The sequence below is a fragment of the Enhydra lutris genome, unplaced genomic scaffold (assembly GCF_002288905.1).
Source record: "Enhydra lutris kenyoni isolate GAN:26980312 unplaced genomic scaffold, ASM228890v2 scaffoldscaffold16, whole genome shotgun sequence".
Taxonomy (NCBI): Eukaryota; Metazoa; Chordata; class Mammalia; order Carnivora; family Mustelidae; genus Enhydra; species Enhydra lutris.
The window spans coordinates 8320799-8328660 of NW_019154100.1; the positions used below are offsets into that span (position 1 = coordinate 8320799).

General features: G+C 36.0%; 1 long non-coding RNA gene across 1 annotated transcript; it reads left to right on the top strand.

The window, feature by feature from the left end:
• Nucleotides 1-4402, top strand: LOC111147320. The gene is made up of 3 exons (XR_002640613.1): nt 1-48; nt 3399-3555; nt 4342-4402. It is a non-coding gene; the product is annotated as an uncharacterized LOC111147320 (long non-coding RNA).
• The last annotated feature ends 3460 nt before the right edge of the window (nt 4403-7862 follow it).

Consider the following 7862-nt stretch of genomic DNA (forward strand, 5'->3'; position numbering starts at 1 on the left):
CTTTATTGTTTTATCTGGGCTCTCTGAATTGGCAAATTTGGCATCCGGGTAGGTTTTCCTCATTGGAAAAGACTCACAATGTGTAGAAAAATTAAACACCTTTACTTAGTTTAAGTCTGAGGGATAAAGTGCCCGCTAAGATTCCTCAAGGGCCTGCTAAGTGTCGGGCCCTTCATATAGATTAGCCCCAATCTTAAACCGATCCCTAAGCATGGTATTAAATATCTCCACGTCACAGAAAATTCAGATTCAGAAAGAAATAGCCAAAGTCAGTCAAGTAGTGCTACACAGCCCAAATACAGGTTTGTTTACCTGACTTGCATCTCCACTCTGCCCTTTGTTCGTTGTTCCTCCATCTTGCAATTACGCTGTAATAGAGTGTGTTTCTGTGTGTAATAACTAGTTTTCAGGTTATTATAAAATCAAACAATGTAAAATTCGATATATTTATACTTTGTGGTGTTCAAATATTTCATTTTGAATTTTTCAAATATTAAATATTTTTAATGTAGCTGTGAGCTTATAAAACTTACATGTGTATGTAATATTATAATGTAATATAACATATAATTAGGTGTATAAATTTTGATACATATGCTTGCTTGTATATTTAAATCCTGTTCCTTCATTCAACAACAGTAGGTGTGTTAGCTCATGCCATGCACCAGGCACCATATTGGAAATCAAACAGATATAAACAAAGTCCTTCTGTTCCAGGAGTTCAGAGTCCATTCAGAGACATGTAAACCGATAAATCACAATGGAACATAGTAATACATTTGAATTTCTATTTTAAATGGAAATTATCTGAGAAATGAAGAGCGTATGGATGTACAGAGAATAGAGCAAGTAAATATAGCACAGATTTGGACCAGAATTTGGGAACCTCAATTAGATGTAAATATAAAAAAAAATTAGATGGCCCTTATTAATACTATTTTGATTTGTAGTGGTTACTAAAAACATTAGCAGCCTTCAAATTAAGTTCAAAATGTATGTAATTTGGGGGTGCCTGAGTGGCTGAGTGGGTTAAAGCCTCTGCCTTCAGCTCAGGTCATGATCCCAGCCTGGGATCAAGCCCCGCATCGGGCTCTCTGCTCAGCGGGGAGCCTGCTTCCTCCTCTCTCTCTCTGCCTGCCTCTCTACTTGTGATCTCTGTCTGTCAAATAAATAAATAAAATCTTTAAAAAAAAATGTATGTAATTTGACATGTTATATGAATAAATACCAAAAGAAGAGAAGGAAAAGATGAGGAAAATCTAAAATTGGAATTAAAATTAGAAGTAAACTAAAACTCTAAGTAAATGTGGACAGTGTAAATATAGAAAATATATGGTATATTTCTTCATATTAAAATTTTTAAGTATGGCGGCATTTGCTAACCCTGATGGGACCTCTTAGAATTTTGTACTTTCATGCTGTCTATCATATATATTACATATGCCACTGGGAACGACACACCAAGGTAAAGCTTTGGGCAGGCAGTTTGATTTAGGCAGCAAGGAATAGAAAACAAATCATAGATCTGAGACAGCCATTTTGTGCAGAAATAAAAGATTTGCCTGAGGTTGTATCCATAGAGACAGAAAAATTAATGGCTGCCAGGAGATGAGGAAGGGGGGAATTGGGACTAACTGCTAATAGGTATGAGGTTTGTGGGATGATAAAAATATTTTGGAATTAGGTAATGATGATGGTTGAATATACTATCAGTGAATATACTAAACAGTGAATATACTAAAAACTACTGAAGTGTACACTTTAAAATGATAAATTTTATGTTATGTGAAGTGTATCTGAATTTTTTAAAGTGCTATAAAAAATTTGGCCAAGGAGTCAGGAATGCCAAATTCTAAGTGCATTATTTAATTTATCTGATATGTGATTGATGTTTATATCAATTCGCAAAAGAAAAAAATCAATGGTGATATAGTGATTTCCCTCATAAAATTGAATATATTTACAGGAATAATTAAAAACAACAATTTTATGTTAAGTCTCCAATTTTTGAAATTGAAAAATTTACTGATCCATTAAGTCCAGAATGCTGGAACCACTGAAATAACTTTTTTTGAGATCAAGACCTGAGCTGATATCAAGAGTCAGAGGCTTAACCGATTGAACTACCCAAGCACCCCTGAAATAATGTATTTTAATTATCATGGCACATGCCATAATGAGCAACTTCACATTTAAATGGGCATGGCACATGGAAAAACTCTGGGAAATGATTGCTATTAAAATGTAAGAGTCATTATTGCTTTCCTAACTTAAGCATGTAAGAATCATATTTGATGGACTTTATACTAGACTCAATTCTTACACAGGAGGATTAGGCAAATTGCTTAGTTTCTCTAAAGTAATTTTAGTGATTTGTAGAGTTAAAGCAAAGATTAAGTGACTCTCTCTGTATGTACACACACACACACACACACACAAATGTGTGTGTGTGTGTGTGTGTGTGTGTGTGTGTGTGTGGGTGTATGGGGCATAACCCAATACCTGGCATGTAATAAGTAATCAATACATGTTAGCTCTTATTAAATAAGGATCTTAAACTTTAATATCTGTCAGATCCTCCCTGCTAACGCTGAAAGTCTTTAAATGTAGGTTTTATTTCCTAGATGATATCTTGGTAATACTTTGGGAAGAAGTGAGTTCCTCCACAAGTTAATAGTAGTAATAGTAATAATAATAATAATAATAGCTAACATGTATTTAGTGTTTACTTTGTATCAGGCACTGTGCCAAGTCCTTTTTTTGGATTAAGTGAATACAATTTAAATCTATTTAGTACTTGTGGGAAATAAGGGACAAAGAGGTTGTAATGTGGCCAAGGTCACAGTGCTGAGAAGTGATGGAGCTATTGTATTCTAAGGGCTTTTTAAAGGATAAGGAAAAAAAAAACACCTCAGTGTGTGGAGACAGATAGTTGACACAAGAACCCTGAAATCATTTCTTTCTAACACTACTGAACATGTACATATGTAGGAAAATGGCAGAAATACATAAATGTAGACAAAAGTAGAGACAGCAAAGAGGTAGAATGAGGAAGAAAATGGAATCTTAAGATTGTCTTAGCTGTGTGTAGCAAGGAAACCCTCTATAACATTAGAGAGAAGCTCTGCAATCACAATTATGCCTTTTCCTATATATCATATCTGTAATTGGTTGATTATATTTAACTTCACAAGAAATCAAGATAGCAGCATATTTTATAGTAGGTGATTGAATTTGTCTCTAGCAAATATTTTTTTCCTTGAAGTCCTGTTTGGGATCTTTATAATTATAGTTATACCACAAATACCTGAATCCTTAAGTTTCCTGTAGAATGACTATCAGTTACTAGGCAGAATGGATTCTACAAGATTGATCTTTCTATATTTATCTCTATCCAGGAAGAAATGGCCAGGGACTGCTAAATGCCTGATATCTGGAGTAAGGACTGATTTCAGAGTCACTTCATTTGACCTCAGGAAGGTACAGCTAATTAGCCAGCCATGAAGAACTGAGGAGACAGGTCTACACATCAAGTCTCTAGGATGTCCTTCCGCGGTATGTAAAAAGCTTTGGTGCCAGAATCACTCGAGTTAATTCAGGCTCTGCTGCTTACCAGCTATGGGGCCCTAGAAAATTACTTTCCCTCTTGGGTCTCAGTTCACTCATCTTTGATATGGGAGTAATCAGTTACCTTCTCTATGAGGTTGTTGGAAGGATTAAATAAACTATTTCGTATAAAGCACACTCAGAAGGATGCCTGACATATGATGAACAATAAATACTAAGAGTTTGAAATCAGAAGAATGACGATGTTGATTCCTACCCTCTAGCAATTCACACCACTTCTTGAGATTAGAAAAAAAAATTAATTCCAGCTGTGCTTGTCATCAAGAAGTACTCAACTTTTGCTGTGCCCTATCTATCTTTTAATCTGTCCTTTCTAACCTCCAGAACACAGTTGTTTGCTGGAGCCTCTGAGTGTCCAAAGGACAGGTCCTAGATGAAATTAAATCCATAAGACAGACCTTCAGGACCTTCCTCTTCCCACCGGGTCACAACATTCGGGCATTTAACCAACAAGATCATCAAAATTTCACATATATTTGTGATAAAGGCAAGTGTAACTCTGTTAGGAGAAAATGGAAATTTGGAAGGGTGGGGCATACTAAACCATACTAAACCATATGCAATTTGCAACAAGGGACCTAAAAGCAGGGAAATGTAGAAAGGATGAGATATAGAAAGTAGACTTCGGGATATCTTTTATAGAACATCTTTTATTTCATATAAATCTACAGCTCCATGTTCACTTTTTTATTTATTCACCTTCCCCTAAAACAGATCTTGAAGGTCTTTAAGAAAAGTGGACTGTAACTGTGAGGTCAGGCTCTGAACACCTGCAGCTAGCTGTAAGCCCTGCTGTGATCTACTTTTTTAAATTTGTTGTGGTAAGAGCACTTAATATATCTACCCTTTCACATTTTTGAATGCACAATACAGTATTAACTATAGGCATGGTGCTGTACAGCAGATCTCTAGAACTTACTCATTTTGAATAATTGAAACTTTAACAGCAATTCCCCATTTCTCTCTTTTTCCAACCCCTGGCAATCACCATTTTATTCTGTTTTTATGAGTTTGACTATTATAAACACCCCATGTAAGTGGAATCATGCAATATTTGTCCTTCTGTGACTGGTTTATTTTATTTATCATAATGTTCTCCAGGTTCATCCATGTTGTTGAATATGGCAGAATTTCTTCTTTTTTAAGGCTGAGTAATATTCCATCCCTTTTTCTGTCAATGGGAATTTAGGTTGTTTCTATATCTTGGTTACTGTGAACAATGCTGCAAAAAAACATGGGAGTGCAGATATTTTCTTGAGATCCTGATTTCAGTTCTTTTGAATAAATTCCCAGAAGTGGAATTGCTGGACTGTATAATAGTTCTATTTGTAATTTTTGGGAAGATCTTCATATTGTTTTCTATAGGGGCCACATCATTTTACATTTCCCAGAACAGTACATAAGGGTTATAATTTCTCCACATCCTTGTCAATACATGTTACATTTTTTTTATTATTATCATTATCATTATTGTTATTATTGCCACCCTGAGAAATAGATGTGAGATGGTGATATCTCATTGTGGTTTTTATTTGCATTTCCTTGATTTTTCATGATGTTGTTTATCTTTTCACATACCTATTGGTCATTTGTATGTTTTCTTTAGGGAAATGTCTATTAAAGTCCTTTGCTCATTTTTCTTTTTCCTTTTTTTTTTTTTTTTTTGAACAAGAGAGGATGCATGTATGAGGTGGAGAGAGGGGCAGAGGCAGAGAGAGAATCTTAAGCAGGCCCCACACCCAATGCAGAACTCAGTGTGGGACTTGATCTTATGACCCTCAGGTCATGACCTGAGCCAAAGTCAACAGTCAAAAGCTTAACTGACTGAGCCACCCTCAGGTGCCCCCCTTTGCCCATTTCTTAATTTGGTTTTTGGGGTTTTTGCTATTGAATTGTAAGGAGTTCATATATATTTTGGAGATTAACCCCTTATTAGTTACATATAGGTTGCACATATTTTCTCCCATTCTATAACTTGCCTCTGTGGATTATTTTTTTCTGTGCAGAATTTTTTAGTTTGATGTAGTACCTCTTTTCTATTTTTGCTTTATGGCTTGTGCTTTTGGTGTCATATCCAAGAAATTACTGCCTAGATCAATGTCATGTAGCTCTTGACTACGTTTTCTTTCAGAAATTTCACAACTTCAGGTCTTACATTTAAATCTTTCATCCACTTTGAGTTGATTTTTGTATGTGATGTATGTTTGTTTAATGGTTTGGTTTGGGGAAGTGAGTAAAAACAAAATGAAATATAAGAACTTTTTTTTAAAAAACATAAAACCTGAAATATGTCATTTTTGTAATAATGTGATATTTTCCATTCTATTTTCTCAAAGTTATTTAACATTGTTTATGGATTTTGCTCTAAACTATATGATATGCAGATGCCACATGCAGATATAGTCCCTCCCCTCTTAGAGTTTATATCCTAGTAGGTTTTTTTAGCTTCCATCAGTTCACCTGGAATTAAGCTAGAATTTGCTTGGAGCAAATATTTGAGACTGGCTATGTTTCTAAACTTTAATATGCATTCACCTCTGGTGATCTTATTAAAATGCAGCTTCTGAATCAGCTGGTCTACCTAGGGCCTGAAATTCTACATTTTTAAAAAAATATTTTATTTATTTATTAGAGAGAGAGAGAGATCACAGGTAGGCAGAGAGGCAGGCAGAGAGAAAGGGGGAATGCAGGCTCCCCGCTGAGCAGAGAGCCCCATCTGGGGCTCGATCCCAGGACCCTGAGATCACGACCCGAGCCAAAGGCAGAGGCTTAACCCACTGAGCCACGCAGGCGCCCCTGAAATTCTACATTTTTTTTTAAGATTTTATTTATTTATTTATTTGACAGGCAGAGATCACAAGCAGGCAGAGAGGCAGGCAGAGAGGCAGGCAGAGAGAGAGAGAGGGAAGCAGGCTCCCTGCTGAGAAGAGAACCTGATGCAGGACTTGATCCCAGGACCCTGAGATCATGACCTGAGCTGAAGGCAGTGGCTTAACCCACTGAGCCACCCAGGCGCCCGAAATTCTACATTTTTAACAAGCTTTCATTTTGCTGGCCTGGAGACTGCCTTTTAAGAAGCAAGTGTTTAGATGAAATGTAAGAGAAAATACCTGACTTTCTGATCATTGATCCAGCTAACAATACTGCATGACTAGTCTATAACTTGTGGCTCTTTTAATGGTGTAGGGGAGAAAAGACTTTCCCTTTGTTCTCCTAGGTTCAATAACTGGGTCTATAAAATAAATTGACAACAGGCAGATTAACAGGAGCAAAGGTAAACAAACTTATTAATTTTTATTATTATGCACACCAGGGCATCACAGGAAAAGAAAAAGTGAATACCCAAAGAAGAGGTGAGATTTGAGAGCTTGTATGCCATCTTTAACAGCGGAAGGAGGGGATGTAGGCAATTTAGGGGAGAGGAAGTTATTTTTAGGAAAGATGAATGGGCTGTTAGAAGAATAGGAATAGATAGGAAATATGATAATTTATGACAAAGTGTGTCTGTGTGTTGACTTGACTTCTAGTTCCCTCCCCGTGGTAGGAGTCAATCCCAGGAAGGGGATTTATGACAACTGAATTCCTTTTGAAGGCTCTGTCTTTAGGCCGATAAGGGAAGTTCAAAGAAAACCTCCCCCTATATCTGTTGTTTTTCAGGTGCCTTTCCCTCAAAATAATCACTACACCAAAGTGACATGTTTTGGGGTGGCATGTCCAGAACTCCTTCAACAGCCATACTAAATTAAGATGCTTGTTTCTTGCTATTAGAGCTTTACCCCTGAAATGCTCTTGCTCCTATCCCTAGGAGGCTTATCTATTAGAGGCGTATATATCTGTGAACACACACTCACATCTTCATTAATATTATGAGTGCTCTATACTCAGTGGCTGGTTCTGGACTCTCAGAAGAATTACTATCTCAATAAAAAAAGAGTTCTTGGCTTTTTTAATGTGACAAAATGCTTGCATAAGTAAAAATGTGAAAGTTATAATTGTAAAATAACTCTCCAAAAATCTAGATCTCATTGTAGAACAATTAATAATGAATAAAGAAATAGTTATATAAAATTGAAATACTAATAATGATAAGTACTTAATCTACCACAAAGGAAAAGCCCAGCCAAAATTTCCATCTTGCACCAAAATACATGTTCAAAAATCAATATTTGCATGCCCAAGACTTGTTTGAAAAGGCGATTATGGTCTCACAGATAAATCATAAGAATTTTAAAAAT